Here is a 22,011-nt window from a genome sequence, read left to right on the forward strand (position 1 = left end):
ACAATACTCCTCAACGGTGAAGGGAATCAACAAACAATAATGAACAGTTCAATCAATTTACTGGAAAAAAATAATAGAGTCCGAAAGAGACTTGCAATCGTTTATAAAAAAAAGCTACAGGACAAGTGTGTATAGATTTAGGTTAAAAGAGAAAACACGAAAAAATAAATTAAATGAATTTATTGAACATTAAGAAGTAAGCGCATATTAGGAAGATGATGACGACCTTTATTAGAATATTCAAAGGCTAAGTTGGGAGAGTGAAGTTTTTATCTCTCAGTTTGATCATTTAGAAGACAAGAAATAGAAGAAAACAGAAAAGGAAAAACAAAGAAACAGGAAAGAAGGAATAAGAAGAGCAGAACAGGAAGATAGATGAGCAAATGAAAGAAGAACGAAAGAGGAAGTACGAATAAAAAGCAAAAAAAAAAGACGAGAAGCAGAAAAGTAAGAATGATGAAAACATAAAGGTAGAACAGAAAATGAAGAATGGTGAACAAATGAATGAAGAAGAGCAGAAAATGAAGAAAGAAGACAATGACAGAAGAAAAAGCTATGAGAAAGGATAAGAAGAATAGAGAAAGAAGAATGAATACAAGTTGTAATAAATGGGTTACCTATACGAGATTTAGACAAACATTCAAACATGCAATATAAATATTAATTGATATAAATACATAATATATCACAATACGTGTTTAAAGTTTAAAGAGTATTGTACATTTGTCAAATGTTCACTGAAATGTGTAATTCAAATGATATTTCTTTATCTTAATATGGGTTGTAAATGTCATCAAATTATTAACATTGTTTGCCATACTTACATTTTGCGTGTGAGGTGTTTTATATGACATGATCATATAAATAACAATAATTTTTTATCGCAGGGGCATGTTTTTTTTGCGTAAATATGTAATATCATTATGTTTTAAAAACATTAACACATTGTTATTGTAACATTTATTGTAAATACATGTTTTGTCATAATAATTTACGTGATTTAAATTATTATACTTATCTTAATTTGTTGTAGTGTCAAACTGATTTCGGACAGTTCTTAAAAGTGGAGTTACTGCAAAGCTGTTATCCCACCCAGTCGTTATTTTATAGCGTAATATCAACAAAGGCTCGTTACCGATGAAATATCATTTTTACATAAAGTATTGCTACTAAACCCTTAAGATAAAACTCGTATTTATCGATTTATCGATTTAAAATCAATATATTGTAAACGATTTCATATATTATTGTTGTTCACTCTTGCATCTCGTTCATTCAGTAATTCCGCTATTTAGTTTACATTCATTGGAAGATATTTTATTTAACGGTCTTCAAGGGTCGACGACGTCACGCCCTAAAAATTATACATGTAAATTGCGGATCTGATTATAAACAAGTTTAGGTTTCGAATACAGGTTTTAAAAGATAAGATGCAGTTTCAAAAAGATTATTAATGCTTACCTTTCAGAAAACATAAAAAATGCAATTACGGATATTGTTTTGATTATTTTGTGGATTATTGATACTATATGCTATTTTTGATATATGTTTTTGTCATAACGAAACTCGAACATAAAAATAAAAGTAACATTGGTCAAGTTTTATAAACCCTTAATTTTTGTTTGTAATGGACAAAATATATCGCGAGTATTCGCAGGATCTCGATGCAGGCGAGCAGATTATTGCCTTCACGCAAGATCATGGCGGAGTATTTCTACAAGAGTGAATAGGGGGAGAATTGCAGAAACGTTTTTAAGACCTCGTGGAGGCCTCTAAGGTCACTAAGGTAAAGTCACAATATCATTGTGATATCATTACCGGTTATGACTTAACATTTTCTAACGTCAATTTATGTTGTGAACTACGGGTGGTTTAAATGACGTCTAAATAATTCGCTTCGTTTGTAAAAGGACTTTACAGAATCATACGATGCTAACGGGAAGGAATGCTATCTTAGGTCATTTAATTTTTCTAAAGACTATTGTACTTTAAAGGGAGTATGCAAGATTTCTATGTCAACAAGTAATTCTTGAAATCTTAAACCAACATAGGAATATGGCCTAGGAAAACTAAATAACATCAAATAACATCAATTTACAATCTGTATATGGTTCTAGAAACCAAATATTGTTAACTTCAGTAAATTTCTTAATTGGCTGGTTAAAGCCGATGCCGACACGTTTACTCGTATTTGTTAGGAAACAAAATTGTATCTTTGTGTCATATGAACGAATCTGCACTAAAACTAAATTTAGATTCACATCCTACATGCATGATATACATGCTGGCGAATTCGACTGTACAGACATTTTCGATTTCAGAATTAAATATCTGGCTTATTTCGCATTTTTCGACACATGTTCTTCCTAACTTTTATTTTAAAAAGACGGAGATGACTATATAACAAATCATAACATGTGCAATCTAAGGCCGTTGTTAATTTTTAAATCAAAACTTTCCGACAAATGTTACATCTTCTGCATGCCAATCCCGGACTCATTATCCACGAATAAGGCTCCAGCCAGGATGGGAATAGGGCATTTGTTCGTGCATATTTGGACATAAATCATTTAATTGCGAGAGGTTTGTATTCGTGGAAGATCCGCTGTTTTATTGCAGCTAGTCGAGCCTCATTTAGCCGTGATACATTAAGCTACTTGTGGTATAGACTACCAGACGTCGGCATCAAGCTTTAAATTATTAATGTCAAGTTCATGGCGTCCTTGAAAAGTATGCAGATATCCCCTATGCGACGAGATACACAATACCCTTGCACATATCAAGGGTATTGTGGCTATCGGAGGTACATTTAAAATCGTATGTGTTTACTATCCGATTGTAATACAACACGTTAATGCATACTTTTATTTTAATTATATAAGCAACTGAGTCGCAACTGACCAATTTCATCCTCGTATGGACTTGCCATGGTTAAATGTTGATTCAAATTAGTTTGTTATAATGCAAGTTATCGACCCACAATATTTGTTCAACCTCTCTCCTTATTCGCACAAATTTTAATGTATTACTCAATTACATTTATGTTTTGAGTTTTTGACGAAACAAGGACGAGCCTGATTCCTCCACAGTTGCTTTGTTGAAAATAAAGTGCCACCTTCTTTACGAAGAATTTTTGATTTGATGTTTGTGCTGCCGTCTATTTCTCGCAAGTCATCGCTTATATTATATTATCGACAATAAACACAGATAAATTGCATCCAGTCTTGCTTATAGCTTTGTTGTTTTTTTGGTAAGTTGTAGTCAAATAAAATGTAATGCCAAACCTTGCGTATGCAGTTTTCTTGGTTGCTTTAATGTGTAGCGGTCGGTCGCTTTGTTTGGTTTGAAAAACCTTTATTCTCTTGACAATGTCCTTTTTCTGTCAATACGAAAGCAACCAGCCAGGCACTTTTCATAACGTCTAATTCTGTTTTTCATTTTGCTCGATATGCTGTTTAAAGCTGGCAAGCCCATTATACGACAGCGCAAATTATAATATCATGTAACCAGCGCACCTCTTTGTGCTTTCAATTGTAGATGAAAGTAATCGTGGCGCGTATATTTGTTATAGGCCTGTTCGTGCTTCATAGACATTTATAATCTCCTAGTAGACACGAACTCGTTATACAATCATTAAAGTGCGTTTATATATTTATAACATTATTCAGTTTAATATTATTTTAAAACAATGTATGATTGATTTTAAATTATTTAATCGAACTATTTTTTCTTGATTTACCGGATCGGTAATTGTTTTTCAATATTTACACGTAATTTGGTGAACATTTCTGCATAGTTATTTTGGAAGACATCAGAAATGAACATCATCAATTCCTCATAAATACCAATATTCGTACATCTTAAAAGCTGTGCTGATGAACTAAACAATGAAATGCATTAATGAGTGTGTTAGTAATGGCAATTTTTACCATTGCCTCGTTGTTTTTTTTTTGTTTTTATGTAAGATACATAATATCATAAAGATCAAGAAACACAAAATTTGAGTTTTTTACTTGTGACTACTATCCGTGTTTAGAAAAACAACATAACTCATGTGTTTAGTCGCAATTAATATCTGCCGTTTTTTCTGAAGTCTTAAGGGAAGCAGTAATGCCACTGTATTATACTTTCAATGTCTGCCTAAAACAGTCGTTACATTTGTGTTCACTTTTCCCTAAGGGACTTCTTAACTTAACTCGCCGTGATTGCGTTCCTTTGTTTGTGTACGTCCATACACGAACGCCGGTCTAGTTGAAGCGATCATTATTGAAGTTATAGTAATCGCAAGAGCCTAGTTCTACCTCATCATGTCCATCGGGATGAACACTTGATAATGTCGGTTGTGTCTGTATATCCACATATGGTACTGCCTTCTGATAGGTGTGAGAACTTGATTATAAGGTCTCTTTACTGTAAAAGTTCCTAATTGTACAAGCAAACACATCATTTTATTTTCTAAAATCGTTTGCCTCTTCAAATATTTTTCTTTAAACTGAAAGACGAATTTCCCTTAGAATCAAATTGTTTAGTGTAATATTTTAAAAAAGACGTTACAATTAAGCATGCTGTTGTTTTTGGTTTCGTCCATATTTTGGAATCGCATCTGTGTTCCAAACATACTTTGCCCCTTTATGGACCACAGTGCTTGAATAAAGTGCCATACCAGACAAGAAAACTGTGCCAATGAATTTTGATTTTCTGTTGTTTTTTTCCATTTATGTCTGCATCAGCAAGAAAATTAGTTTTATATACGTTATATTTGGGAGAAGGATCGATTTAAATTAATGACTGTAGCTATCGCTGTTTTATAAACTTCTTGGGACGGTATAAGCTTTAAAAGGCGCCTGTTAGTGTCTTATTTGGAAAGCTATCAACGTTATAAATGTTAATGTCAAGAATGACCGGTTGTCAAGTATAATAACATAGGTGTAACGTTGGTGTATCAACTCAAAACATCTTATGCTCAATTAATTTGACATACCAGATAAAACGGAATTGTGAATGTTAGATTATAATATTCATAAACATAATACAATACAAAAGGAATGAGATGACATTATGTAATTGTGAATTTGACTGATTAACAAAAGAATTTTCCCCTTGGCAGTTTGATTCGTCCTCCCTTAATAATTATCTTCAACCAACACTACCTCATTCAAATAGTATTCGATTACATCTTTGCCTCTTGTCTGTATCATTCGGATAAAATATTTAAGACTTGTTCTCATATATATGAAGCCGACTTGGTTCCATCACATCTAATCAACCTCACTCGCGGTCTTTGCGTACTTTGTATGTAAACAAACCATCGTGCGGGTAATATATTGCAGTACGATTTATTTGAGTTTAATCGACAACTCGGATATGCGTGACAAGCAACAAACGCTGCTGCAATTATTCCGAGTGCTCACGACATTTGGTGTCCAGAATGGCAATGTTTTAGTGTTGTGCTTTAATATTATTTTATAAATGAAGGCAACCTTTAGTATGCGCTAATTTAATAATGTAAGAAAGGAAAAAGCCTTTACAAATTATACATTCAAAACTAAATTCTCAAGTAATCGCCAATATCAGTTTGACATCGTTCAAAGTCAATGTAAGTAGCATTAACACGAACATATCATTGCGATCAACAATGTCAAGCTAACTGCAAATAATGCTTGTTAAAAGAAACCTTGCTATAAGAGCAAAAGTATATTATACAACAAACGTGGACTATGCAACAATTAAATGACACACATGTGTTTATTATTTATGTAAAATAAACATAAACTCCTATATTTTTCATTTGTTTCTTTACCAATAGACAGTCCAACAAAGTTCAACAATTCTATGAAGTAAGATGAGCGTAGTCATTGTAAAAAATGTCAATGCCAAGGGAGATGTGTGATGAGGATTTCGCTGTTAAAAGGCTAAAAACTTAAAAACTATTGCACATTATCGAAAGATTAATATTTTTCAATACGCGTTCATTTTCACAGAAGTTAGCGCCAAGGTTACACAATTTGCAACTGTAATCAAATATACAGTTTCGTGATATAATAATTTCGAAAAAAAATAAACTTAAATATCGACACTTAAATAAAAAAAATAAAAATAAAATATTAATCATAATATATTCTCATATACCAGTTAGCATTCTTATTTTAAATTTTTTTTTATAAATATTTTTATATTTCATTTTCATATATCGTTTAAACCACTTATCGCGATGCACTCAAGTAATTTTAATCTAACGCATTGCTTGAACAAGCGACTGTTACGCACTAGCGACATTTCCATATGAAGAATCACCTCGTTACTCGTGCATTCATCAATAATATTAAACCGCAGACGATAGCTTCTTGTAATCTACGCCAGATGATATCTATTTCGCGCAGTATATGATACAGTTTTATATGAGGAGTGGCTCGGTCAACTTCGTGCAGTCGCCCAATAGCAAAGCCAATATTATGAGCTATGTTTAGAATCAAACCGGATGCAATCATTGTGATGTGGCTGGTGAACGACTCGCGATAATGGTCGACAGAAATGACTGGGTCGCATTTAGATTCGCGTCCGGCTCGGAAAATATAATTGTGATTTAATAGATAATTATATCGATGATCAGTACACAAACTAGGTCAAAGTCGCGGTTCTGTTGATAATTGATCAAATTACAGTACCTCGAAGAAGTAGTAATTTGATCAATGGAAAAAGATCCAAGGTTTACATTTAATTATGGCGTTGTTTGAACTATCTCGCCTTCGGTAAAGCCTCGCCTTTCTGTGCCAAGAATCAGAGGCTGATATTTGTGCTTTGATTACATTGTGTAACCGCAAATCCAAGAAAGAAATATGCGCGCAATGTCTGCTAAATATAATTCTGGTGTTGGATGCTTACTCGTCGTGAAACAGGCATTTAGGAGATATAAGACTCTTGTTTAAAACGAACAGACCTCGCGTGAAAACTTTGGTCCTGTAAGGCAAGTTGTAAAATGCTGTTTTATAATGTCACACGACAACGTTAATGTTTACAATTTGGATTTCAATATAACAACTTTTATATCTAATATTTCCTTAAACCACACTACCATGTTAGTGTCGAAATTTTATGTAAATTTTAATTTGATACAATAGGTAATGTTTAAGTGATTTAACATTTCATGTTTTTTTTTTAACATGAGTGCTAAATAAATACATTTTAAATGAATTACATGCTAACAATATAGCGTGACCATAATAACCACGCTAAGAAGGTGATGAAGCCCATACAGTGAGCAAAATACATATTTATCAAGTAACCACGAGAGTATTTGAGCCTCATTCCGGGAAAACGTTCACCTAATCATTTGCGTGATAATTCGTCGTTCAGGCTCATAAGGGACAACACATTGAATCTAAACTGAACTTTTGTTTAAAAGCAGAAGGTGTCGCCCCTTTTTTATTTTGGCGAGGTCTGTGAGATATTGATTCAGCGTTTTATTTCTTTTCAGCTTTTTAATGTTTGTCTAGCTGCTGCCATAGTCGCAAAGTACTAGTGATAGTTAATGGACTGCTGTTGTTGTTTTTTACCAGGCAATTGTTTTTTGCCTGTGTGTCATATTTATCGGAGTCTTTCTGACCGAATATGCCATACGACACTATTAAGCTAGATGCAAGTGTGACCTAAGATGTGCAGTCCACTTTTATGGCAGTTTTTATTACAAGGAAGTGTATGTTTAGCGATAATCTTGACAGAAAATGTCCTCTCAGATTAGCTAGTGTAGCTAGCGCAGGTTGATCTGAGTGGATACCGTTTGCTCTTGCTTAAGCCCATATTTTGTGTCGTTGAAGGTCTACCCTGGAGGAGGCGGAGGATAGATAGATAGATAGATAGATTTATTTCGGCATAGGAAGCATATACACAGTTCACAACATAACATAGAATAAAATAATAAGCAATTATTAAAAACTATATCATGTACAATAAACTATGACATGCTCACCAAACCAAGGATAACACAAAAAAGAGCAAGCCCGTATTTCCATTGTGGTCCTTATTATTGGTGGCATGACAAAAAGAGGCAGACCTTAAACATAACTATGTTGACCTTAAACATAACTATGTTCATAGTAAAATAACTATTTAATGAAATAAAACATATATATCACCGTTCAAAAGAGATCAAACTAATTATCACAGTAGTGCTCTGAAAATATGACAGGAGCTGGAAACTAAGATCAATTGATAATGTTATCAATTACTGCAACACATAGATATTTTGACAGTTGTAATTTGATGATATGAGGTATCATGAATTATCTAAATTAAATATATTGCTAAAATGTATGTTATGAAGTATGAACTAATAATTATTAAAAATAAAAACCTAAGATGAAGCAAAGGCCTATTATATCTATAGGTCTTTGGATGAAGTTAATATCTGCTTATTAAAAGTGAAAAGATACACATATATAAAAAATTAAATATTATTCATTAAATGACTTTTAATGGCAACCTTAAAGCCTTCTAACCTGTTGACCTCTGTGAGTGACTCAGGTAAAGAGTTCCAGAGTTTAATGCTGTTAAAAGAAAAGGATTTGGAACCATGACATTTGGCCTTGGGTAAACAATACCCACCCTTTTTACTAAGCCTAGTGCTGTAATTATGCATAGAATCTTGGGAAACAAAGTGTTCACTCAAGTAATCTGGAAAAAGGCCATTTCTTATTTTGAAGACATGACATAACATTATTTGATTTACTCTCATGTGAACTGGTTACCAGTTGAGGGACTTAAAGTGAGATTGGTCAATATTAACTCTAGAATCAAGGTCAAGAACAAACCTAATTAACTTATTTTGACAGGTTTGTAACTTATTTCTTAAAGACTGAGTTATACTATTATACCAAACAGAACAAGCATAATCATAATGACACTGAATCAGTGACATTACAAGAAGTTTCTTCGTATGCAAAGTAAGGAAATCTTTCTTACGATAAAGGAATTTTAACCTAGAATTGGCCTTTTTCAAAAGAGACTCAGCCATTGAGCAGAAAGAAAGGTTTTGGTCAAGGGTAATTCCAAGATACTTAACGGATGATGTAGAAGCAATGGGTGTACCATTACAAGATATATCAATGCTAGATTGTGACCTGAGTTTTTGCTTGGACCCAAACACAATTGACTCAGTTTTACCTAAGTGCAATGACAACTTATTGTCGATCAACCATTGGCTAACCATGTTCATATCATCTGTTAGTGCCTTTTCAACAACAAGTACACTTTTACCTGAAACAAGGATTCCAGAATCATCAGCATATAATAACAATTTATTTTTAACCACAGCTGACATATCATTCACGTAAATTAGAAAAAGAAGGGGTCCAAGGATTGAGCCTTGGGGTACACCACAGGTTATACTGGCCTTAGAAGAAAAGGTACCGGAGACATCAACAAGCTGGTTTCTATCCGACAAGTATGATTTGAACCAGTTTAAAACGCTATCACTAAGACCGGATGCACGAAGCTTCATGAGAAGAATTGAGTGGTCGACTGTATCAAACGCCTTCTGTAAATCTAACATAACCATGCCAACAATATTACCTTTATCATTTTCATACCTGATAAAATCTTTTAGGTGAATTAAACAAGTATCCGTGGAGAAGCCACTTCTAAAACCTGACTGAAATTTATACAATAATTTATTATCTTTAAAATAGATTTCAACCTGGTCATAAACTACCTTTTCAAGGATTTTAGAAATAACATTTAAAATGGACACAGGCCGGTAATTACCTACAGACAATTTGTCATCCTTTTTATAGAGTGGAACAACTCTTGCCGTCTTAAGATCATCGGGGACTTGACCTTGTATGAGGGACAAATTAATGATGTGAGTTAAGGGACTAACAATAACTTTTTTAAAGATCTTAAAGTAACGTTGTTATGAGAACTAATAGGAATTTTACTAACTTTCCTAGTACAAAATATTAAACTATGATCACTAAAGGAAGTGTGAATTACACCTGACTGAGTAATGTTGTAAATATTAGAAACCAATATCAAATCAATTATGGTTTCAATGGTAGAACAAGTTCTAGTTGGTTCTGAAATCAGTTGTTTGTAATGAAACATATAAATAAATGATTTGAAACACTTAAAAAGTGTATTACATTTGTTCATGGACACATCAGTGTTAAAATCACCCATTAAAATAGATTCATGTTCTAAAAAGTCATTGCATGAAGAGCACAAAGATTCTAGACTGGTATAAAAGTTCTGTTGTAAAGGAGGTCTATACAAAGCACCACATAAAATAGGTTTAGATTTTGGTAATAAAATGTCAATCCGAATAGCTTCAAGATCATCGCGATTCAAATCGGAACGAATATTATAGGATAAGTCCTTCCTGACGTATATACAAACACCACCGCCATGTCTGTTTCGATCCCTTCGCTGAATAGAGTAGTTGTTGATATTTACTTCCGAATCTGGAACAGAGTCATCTAGCCAGGTTTTCTAGACACAAATACATGCAGCCCTGTAACGTCGAGATACAGAATCAATTTCATGTAATTTTGGTAGTAGACTTCTTGAATTTATGTGAAGAAAATGAAGTCCACGTTTATTAAACACTTCATAGCCGCTTGTGGTAGAACCATTTTCAGTGGGGCCGGGACATGGATGGACATCTCCACACAGCAATAAACATATAGGATAAAAACTGTCTCTTCGTTCTATTGCATACGATGGTTGTTTTCTGTTAGATACAGATGTGTTAAAATACAGATGTTGTCCATAGTTGACCGGTAGAATGTTGACACAGTCCGAAATATAACCAGCCGGGTACTGGTGCACTTGAAAGTCATAAGAATCGAATTCAACAATGAATCGACATGAATATAATATAAACATAAAAGCTATCTTCACAGTGTTCATGATTGCGTTTTGTCGTTGCCTTATAACTCAAAAACCATAAATATAAAGAAGTGAAACACTTGACTGACCGACATCAGACGATTGTCCGAAGAAAACACTAATGTAAATAAACAATGCCTCTTTAGGTCACAGACCACCAATTCAATGCTCGCTTCTGTAGATTTATTTGTCGATAACGCCGAGGTATGTAGCACGGGATCCTCGTGTATAAAGATAGTACCTGTAGATGCCAAATCACCGGTATCGGTCGGGTCCCTCTGTTGATGTATTTTGCTCACGTTAGAATCACTTTCGTTGCTGTTTCTTTGTTTTCTTTTGTTATTTTGTTATTTTGCCGTTGCGCTTCATTATAATCAAGCATAGAGTCCAATATAAATCACATTCGCGAATATAATCCAGGTAGTTGTCCAATTAAAATTTAATACATGTAGAATTTGGTGAATTTGCTGTATTTTTATCCCGTCTGAATCCAAAAAATGCGTATTTTACATTTGAAAATATGAATTATTTATTTTATTTTAAAAGAATTAAAAAGTTGTTGATGTTAACCGGACGTGTTTGTGGTCATGGAAGAGCTCAACAAAATAGAGAGGAGTTGTATGTACTAGAAAATAATTGCTTACATTAGGCTTAAGTCACAAATGTAATGCAATGCACTAGTATTTTATGTAAAACATTGTTTGAGGTATCATGCAGCCAAATAATGTAGCAGAGGAGAATGATATGTAAACGGTTCACCTTCCTCAAGTATATTACTTTTAACTAACACACTCTTAACGTTGGATTATTTTACTTCGTTAAGCTACTATACAGAACACCGTTCAGAAATACTAAACAAGATAATATCTTAAGAGCGTGTTAAATATGTTTAGAACGTACAGCATATATGGGCCGCGCCATACAAAAGGGGGTTTACGCCAAATGCGGCCAGTGTTACTTCTGATCATGTTTTCCATAGGCGCACTGGAAGAGAAATTCATAAGCTGTGCTATACATGACTCTTACACATAACATTCCTTTAAAGAAATAATAACTGCGAAATATGCAATCAATGAACTGGAACAACATGTTTTATGCGATAATTTTTTCTCTAATACAAAATCTTAATGTACGCTGTTCGTGGAAAATCTTTTTTAGTTATTTGAGTTCATTTGTAGATATTGAAGATATTAAAGTTAATGATTACAATGCCTCTCTTTTATAAAAGTCTGTCTTGCTTTTTTATAAATATACATGACGTAAAATGGCACCCATTTTCACACCAGACTGCTTAAGTTTGCAATGACAGTAAATTACGTCAACCAAGCCTCATTTTCAGACTGCGCTGTTCTTACCACAGGGCCACGACAAGATGACCGGACAGCCCATGTTCACTCTGTATCCCAGATACCAAATACGTGAACTCGTTTCGTTTAACGTGACTTTGTTCCAAATATATTTACTTCAAAATGTGCGCATTTTGCAAACTACAAAAATGTATAAATAACATACGCGTTTCATACCATCTAAACGCTCTGTACCGAAACTAGAAATTGTGCATGAATTGGTGCTGCGTTGTCAATAGCGACGAATTGAAATTAGATTTTCAATAATTGTGAAGATCCGGATTCAAACTATGAACATTTACCATGATCTAAAATATCAATTATATGCATCTTTTGACGATTTAAACAACTGAAAATGTTAAAGCGTTGCAACGCGAAACTATTGAATAATTTGTAGGTTCTGTTGTTTTCGTTATATTTTGTGAAACTACGAAGATTGCTTATATAAAGTATCAAATACATCACAAATTGTATGTGCACGGATGGCCGAGTGGTCTAAGCGAAACACTTTTACTCAAGGGGTCAGTGGTTCGAGCCCAGTTAAGGGTTACTTTTGTTTCTTTTTTATTTTTAGTCTTGTTTTTCTACTGGAGCTTTTCAGATCCAATGTTTACATTTATCAATATAAAGAATGTAATGTCAAACTTAAATATATGCCAAAATCAGTGAATAGATCCGTTTAGAGAACTTGATTATGAAACAAACACAATGTAAGATACGTTATAAGTACATATTTAAAAAAATGCAATAACAGTATTTATAAAATATAATAAATGTGTGAATATGCCATTGATCTATTCTAAATTGGAATCACATTATCATATAATGGCGTACAAGAGTCACTGTGTTACTTGTTGACGAGACAGCTACACATCTACATTTTCACTTGTCGCGGACTGCTTCAGACTTATTCAAGAACATTTAGCTAAGGCATTTAGTTGATGAAGTCTTCAGTTGATCAATTTAATTGAAGGTTTGTTGAATCTTATGTTTTAATTCAGAGTTTATTTACAGGTCCTGCTCGGTCTTCACGACTGCCTGTATGTCCGGGCCTTATTGACATTTCGAATGCCATGATCATGTGATTTAAAATCACACGAATTCGGACGAACTACTTTTTCGAGCCCATCACAGAGGTGAGTGTAATGTAACCGTCGTGCAAGAGATTGTCGACGATGACTTTACTTTCCGCCCAATTATCGCTACTGAATGTTAAGTTTTCTTCGGTATTTGTAAGCATTCTGTGTTTGTTAGTTCGGATGTATGGCTTTATATCATGTTGAGCAGGTATAAACTTAAACAATTATTACTGTAACAGCAACAACTTGTGCTACTACTTCTATCACTACCATTAATACTTCTACTACTACCTCTGCTTAATATAGTACTACTACTGCTATTATTTCTTCTTATTATATAACTACTACTGCTATTACTTCTACTTTAATTAACTATTTTTCTTCTACCACTATATCAACGGCACTTAATTATTAAATGTAATATTATAATTAAACAGTTAAATACATACAATCTAATACACTGTACGATACGTTAAACAATACCAAAATACAACATATAATAACTTAAATCTCACGTGTTTTATACAATAAATAATTTACTATTAATAAAAGCAAAGATCAGTACATTTTCGAAACATATCTGTTATTTGTTAGGCATGTAGTTTATAGCTCTTTCTGGGAATTATCTTCTCGCATAATGACAAAACAACACTGTAACTTCATGATGGCCGGAAATGTGATGACGGTGTTGCCATGGTAACTCATTTGTAGTCGCGACGATACAGTTAGCCGTAAAAAAGTTTCATTGTTCTTGTGTGTTTTAATTTGCGTTGGCATACACTAAGCTGTAAATATGTTCTAATGGTAGTTGTAAGAGAACTGATTAGAAAACAAAGTTATCTTCAAGACCAAGGCCTTTTTGTACTCTCGCCGCTATAATGTTTTATTCGATTCCCAATGGAACTCTGTCTGTCGTTGGTTCGTTCTGTCCATCTGCCTGTCTGTCAGTCTGTCAGTTGTTCCCTCTGTCAATTTGTGCGACCATCCTGTCCATCGGTCCGACCGTCCAGTCCGTCAGTTCGACCGTCCTGTCTGTGTGTCTGTGTGTCGGTGTGCCTGTGTTTCTATCTGTTTGTCTGTCTGTTTATTGTTTAAATGTTGATGATATTGATAATGATGCTCAAGCGGTAGTTGTCGTTGTCGTTGTTGAAAATAATTGGAAGGACCTTGGGCTTATGTTGGCGATTGTAACGGTCAATTGCATTGCACTTTGACTTGTTTGGACACTTTTGTTGAACTGGTTGCTCATATATGAAAATAAAATTCGCTTAACGGTTTGGCTATTACATGAACTAAATCCAAACTAATGTGTTTATATTAAGAACAGTTTTGCAAGTACTTTAAAGGGAGTCGTGTTTAATTCGAAACCATCTATCAAAGATCAAAGATAATATAAAAGGGAAATTGAGACAAACCCTCATGACGGAATTCAACTGGCGCGCATTTCATATGGTTATAGAATCACATCGTTTTATTGTCTAATAGCATGGCGATACAATTTAATGTCGTGTTGTTCAAGCATTCGGAAAACAGTCACATTCATGTGACAAATAAAATAAATGGTATTGGATACATTGAGAGGAAAATGGTATGTTCAAAATAACAACACTGAATGATGAATACTTTGTGTTCACTTTTATATCCGCTGCTTTGTTTTGAACTGGTGATACTATTGGTTAAGTACACATATGTCGGATATGAGAAACGTTACTATATAACGACAACACATTTGTCGATTAAGATGTTACTTTATGATGTCACACTCATATAACAGCAAAGCGATTCAAAATAACTGTTTTTATATGCCACTGATCTATTAAAAATATTTACAATATTGGTATACATGACAAAAGCAATACAGGAACACCCTAGCTGATCTATGTAGGTTTCCAATGCATTGGGAATAGCAGATGTAACAATGCATTCGCTACATAATGTATTACACTTCATTGAATTATGGAAATGCAACAATATATTGTCTACATGAAATTAAACAGTACATTTGCTATAGCACATTTAACAATGGATGAGTTATAACAAATGCAACAAGTAATTTGCATCAGCAAATGTACTAACACATCTGCTTTAAAATGTAAAAATGCATTCGCTACAACATATGAAACAAAAAATTGAGAACAGTAAATGAAACATTGCACTGGTTACAACAAATGTAACAATGCATCGGTTTAAACATATGTAAAAATGCATTGGCTACGGCATGGAACAAAAATGCAAAGGCTACATAAAAGGTAAATCTAGAATAATACGTTCGAGGTTAAAGAAAAACTGATCTAGTGCCATAAATCAGCCAACGTAATTACGTTATTTAAGACGTTTTCTGACGAATAACTTGAATCAAGTTCATGACCAATTTTCTGCCCTGTGAGAGGATGATAGATTTAGCGAACTTCTCAATTTAGGCCTATCAGCAAAGTGAATGAATTTCATGTCGACACGGGATATTATTTCCAACCAAAACATGAATACCCTGCGATAATCGCTGAAGGATGTATGTTAATTAACAATTAACTTCGTTCGTTACGTTCTGGTTATACATCAGTGTATTTGAAATATGAAAATGGATCAGTAGATTGAAATCAAACTTGATTATACTGATCATGATAATGGTGCTTTTGTACTAATGCTACCGCTGGTGACGATTATTATTCTGAAACGTTTTATGATAGTAATGCCATAATGTATATGTTTCGGTTATGATGTTTATGATGATGCTAATGAGGAGGCGGAGGATAATGGTGTTGATAATGAAACCTTTATCACAATAATGTGTTATATATGTCTACCGTTTTGGTGACCTATATATCGACATAGATTTCCTAGTAAACTGTGTTTTCAGCTCACAGTTCTTATCAAATTCTACTCATATTTAGATCCACTTTTTATGCAATCTGTTTTTTTGTCGACACAGGTAGTAATAAGAACAAAAACGTATTTGCCTTTGACATATGAAATAATTTTTTAAACAAAAATAGAAACAATATATTGGTAGATTAATTGGCAAACGAAATCGTTATCATTGCGTTAACTAAACAATTTGCGAGCGAATATGGAAGTTATATGAGCAAGATAATAAATGTTAGACTTATTTACCACCAATAATGTCCCGTGGCGATTAGTTTTAAAGCTTAAACTTGTAGCATTAAATAAATGTTTGTGTTTATTTTCAAAGAAGGAATCAATATGAATGATCTACAAATACCTGCTTAAGATTTTTTTAAATTAAGTCATCACAATTATTTATTTAAGTTTAAATAACCTACATATCTTTATAATATATTATGATTATACTTTCTGTACTTAGGAAGACTATGTATCACCAAATAGCACCAAATATATTATAAAATTAATCCAAGCTTTGATAAACTCGTTTTAACACTCGTCAATTAAGCTACAATAACAAGTACATTCTAGTTGTATACATTGACTTTACGCTGCTATCGATGCTTTCACTAGTTTCAGTTTTGCGTACTGTCTTTATGTCAGCGTGCTGATTCATCTTATTTATGTATCAAGCGCCTTTATAAATATAGTATACCTTTTAATTTGCGTCTTATATATACACCATTGTCATTTGTGCGTAAAGAACTGTAATAAATGGTATCAAAATTGACTACATGGTGTTAGACTTGATTTAATTTGGCGTAGAGAAACGACAATTAAATGTATTCTTACAGCGGTTGCTATGGTGACTTGAGCCAGATAATGTCCAATTAAAATACACTTCAGTTGACAAAAAGAGCAATCTGTTTTTCGTTAATGACGTCATTTCGTTGTCAAATGTATATCCTGTCAATGATAGGACTATCATAAGTAAAGACAAATGACGCTTTGGAAAGTATCGTTATCGACTCGCTCGCTGCTACCGCAAATAAATGCGGACGCAATTGTTGTAACAGTTCAAACAGCGTTTTTTGTTGGAATAATGACTATTTGTTCAGAAAAAATTATATTTCAAGATATATGAATTAAGCAGGTAATTGGGTATTTGAAATAACTTTGTTGTCAGCCTATTTAATGCGTCAAAGATCAACTCCATGTTGCAATGTTGAGATTTAAACAAATACTGTTCTGTGTTCTTGAGGTGTAAACTTTTCAAATTATGTTGATTTTAATTAACTACATTGCACGTATCGTGTTTTCTTTTCGTATTTATTTGCTAACAACTATGCAAATGCGGGTTTAAAGGGAACTGTAAGCTAGATATTATACATTGATACAATGTTTGAAAAAAAAATGAAAATGATGTCGGGAAAAGGAAATGTGCTTTTTCACACTGAGATTATTTTTGCACACAGACATGTGTTCAAACACAAAGCGAACAGAAACAAACATATATAAACTGTTATTAAACGTGCCTATTGACATATTAATTCAAAAACAACAATGGAAACACTTTTCTGTCTTTTTGAAGTAAAAATCTCGATGTTGAACTATTTTGCTGTTGTTTTTCTAACGATAAAAACCCGTGTTGTGAACATATTACAAATCATTACTACTCACACACAAGTGATATTTATTTCACGAAGGCTATGTAGCCGCCTTTTGTTAATATTCCAGTTTGGTAACTTACATTTAACACAGAGTATCATGTAGCTAGTATACAATTGGTGAATTGCTATGAATTGCTATTTCGATGTGTTTATTATCATACCAAATTTAAAAATTCATTGAACGTTGATCACACAACATACACGCATAATTTGTTTAAATGCTGATTAAACTGCAATCGACAGTTCACCTGGAAAATGTCAACGAGCTGTTATCTCGCGAAGTAAATATGCTCATATTTCTTTATGAACCGCAGATGTGAAAGAAAAAAGTGTAAAATCATCAAGCTGTGAACGATCCCAAGCTATATAAATGTAACAGAAGCGCTCACCCAAGTGTACGGATGTGACCAGATAATACATGTTCACTGCAAGAAAAGAACATATGTATCATTGGGACGAGATCAATCCATTACATTCAGACATAATAACTATTTTTTTCTGATATTACATAGATAATTTGCCGTTATGTTACAAACACGTATGTTTTAAGCTTGTAATGAAGTGCAACGTAACGAATATTTTGGGACATCATTGTATAAACAAAACACATGAATTATAGAACATTATTAATACATCTGTTATCATAACTGCCATATTTATAGAAATAGAATACTCGAAGTTTGGAAATTATTTATGGATTTTTAATAATGAAGCATATATTTCTATAAATAAAATAAAATAATTTTGATTTAAACATTCCGCAAAACATTAAAAACAAAACGCAAATAAGCAAACCTAAATTGCCATATATTACTGCGTTTTAGACCAATAAAGTGACGTATAGGTCAAACAAACATTCTACTTAGGCTGTTATCTATAATGGATGCCAGAATGAATATAATACATAATAGATGCCAAAATGACTAGTTATCAAAATGCAAGTTCCTTGCCTTGATAGGTATACCTATCAAAACCCCTCGTCAAACAGGTCACACGGGATATATAGTTTTGTGAGTTTCCTAGCACGTTTTTTAATCGACACATTAGCGAGTCAGGCAATCAACAATGAGCATGTGCGAGGGCAGAGTTATATTGATCAATCAAAAAGTTAATACGGCAATGTTTGTTTTTAAAGTCATGTAGTTCTGGATATTCACTGGAGTAGGAAAGGCATGTGCGTGAGACAACCGAGAAAATAGGTCACAATTACTTGTTGTGGCGGGGCGTTAGTACGCCGCATATATCTTGTTGTACAGAATATTTTACGAACATTGGCAAGCGTTTGTGTTAGAGATTAATAACACACATCGAAATGAAAACTGTATTTGACTTGTGTACGTAATTGTCTTCCACCAACCATGCAATAAGACAAACATGTAATATGATTACCCTGTACATGTTGAGCCATATGGCAATAACTATAGCTACACAACAGACCAAAGCATACAAATAATGATGGAAAAATTCAAGTTATAATATTCGTTGTGCATTGTATAGCAAACTACCTATTACATAGAACACATGGTTTGTAATGCCTTTCTTCTATAATTCAAAGAATGGATGTCAAAGTGTAATGTTCATGAACATAAACCACTATCTGACTCTTTTCGCCCGGGCTGGATGTTTGTCTAGAAAATACTTCACTTAAACGAAACATTTCATACACTCGTTAAGTGTCGTCTCTGATCATACAGTGAAGATTGCAAAGGGACATGTGAGAAGACACTACACGCAGACGTATAAAGCCCTTTATTCCCAGAGACTTGCTAAATGGATTATGTAACCGTTTTCTATTATTGACAATTGCACTATACACCGATTATTGACCAACACAGTCCGTGATTGTCTGGTTTAGATTTGATACCAAATAACTTTCCAATATCCTTTTTGTATTTCTTGATTGGCAGAACCGCACGGTGTAGAATTGTTTTCATACTCAACCATAAACGGTGCAGAAAATAAAAACAAACACATGAAAGAAATGAGTAGCACAAGTAGATTTGCTAGCAATGCTGGCGGTGGTTTTTTATATAAAGTCATCAGAATCTACGCAAACTTAAAAATTTTCTAGGAAATATATGTGTCATTCTGTGTTTTCTGTGTTGATTTCGCAATGATTTCGCTCAAGCTATTGCATATTTGGTAGACTAACTCCAATATTTAAAAAAAAGTATTGTTTAAAGTTAAAACGTCGTCTTGAGTACTTTAATGACCTCATTCAACGTTCCTATCCTAATATGAAAAGCTTCTGACTTAATATGTTGAAATACACGATCTACATGCTATCGACATATAGCTCCTTAAAGTATTTATCTTAAATTGCAGCGGCCCAGCCGGAAACTTTCTTGGTATCTGATCTAATGAAATACCTCAGCCAATCAAAGGCCGCTCATGATTTTGAATGAAATCAGTTTAAAAGCAATGCAAGGCATTCCAGGTTCGGCACTGAATGGGCGAATGACCAGAGATGTGTTACATGAATATGCATGGCGATGACACCCGATAGAACATACCGAGCGCACGTGTATAGCGTATATGACTCGTCAACACGTAAAATGTGTATAGAGAAAAAAACTTGTCATTTTATTTTCGCGCATATGTTTGTGTTTAGTTATTACAGCGGATCACGTTTTACCACGTTGTTAAACAATATTAAAAGACTGGTCAGTTTTTTTTCTTTGTATGAAAGCTTCGTTATTATTTTGTATGAAAGCTACGTTGAACATTAAACACATATTAAAGGTTGTATGCATTCAATCATAGCATATCTAGAAAAAGGAAAGGCCTGCGCAAAGTATCAATATGATCGGTGATTCACATTTTTAATGGAATAATAGATGCGACCTTTTGTGAATCCAGTATTGTTCGAGTTCATAAAGTTTTGTTGATTTGTGTGAGTAGACCTATCCATGCAAAGGAAATTCAAATAAATCATTATGTCGGTATTTGATTATCAAGACTGAAATACGAAACGAATTAAATAATGTAATATCCAGTGTAATTTATGCACACATCCTGAGTTTGTTCCGCAAAATCTAGGTAAATCCAGATACTACACAAAGAAGACTACACTACACTACACTTCACTACACTACACTACACTACACTACGCTGCAGTACACTACATTACGCTACGCTACACTACGCTACGCTAAGTAACACTACACTACACTATGCTACGCTACGCGACCACGACACGACACGAGACGAGACGAGACGAGACGAGACGAGACGAGACGAGACGAGACGAGACGAGACGAGACGAGACGAGACGAGACGAGACGAGACGAGACGAGACGAGACGAGACGAGACGAGATCGAGACGAGACGAGGACGAGACGAGACGAGTACGAGACGAGACGAGACGAGACGAGACTAGACGAGACGAGACGAGACGAGACGAGACGAGACGAGACGAGACGAGACGATACTACTACTAGACGTATACTATACGAGACTATACGAGTACTACCCTACACTACCCTACACTACACTATACTACCCTACACTACCATACACTACACTACACTACACTACACTACCCTACACTACCACTACACTACACTACACTACACTACACTAAACTACACTACACTACACTACACTACACTACACTACACTGCACTACGCTACGCTACACTGCACTACGCTACGCTACACTACACTACACTACACTAAATGTTATTTGTTGACACTTGACAATCCCCATAAACATTTAAGCAGGTAAGCCATTGTAAAAGTGACATTGTTTATAATAAGAATTCAATAATGCTGCAGCAGCTGAAGTTTTACTTCCTTATATATGATATAACGATTTTAGTCGACGAAACATTGATTTAAATGTTATTTGAAAATATTATTGATTGCAGCATGAGCGAAGGAAGTTTCAAAAAACGAATCACAACTACTGTTTTGATCAGTGTCTTATCGTCATTCGAACTGTTATCTTACAACTGAAGTAAATGTACCATGATGCAAATGCCCTTTGATAATTATAGTTTGCAACATGGTGAACGAACAGTTCTAAATAAGATAATTACAGCCGTTTGATATTTGTTCGAATGGTATTTTTTGCATTTGCTGTAAAGTGCCGTATGTTTGGTATTTATTGATTTGAAATTACTTGATGATTGTATTTATAATGAAAGTACATGCTCATATGAACTATTTTCATAACTACATGTACAAAGCACG

The sequence above is a fragment of the Dreissena polymorpha genome, chromosome 2 (genome assembly GCF_020536995.1).
Source record: "Dreissena polymorpha isolate Duluth1 chromosome 2, UMN_Dpol_1.0, whole genome shotgun sequence".
Lineage (NCBI taxonomy): Eukaryota > Metazoa > Mollusca > Bivalvia > Myida > Dreissenidae > Dreissena > Dreissena polymorpha.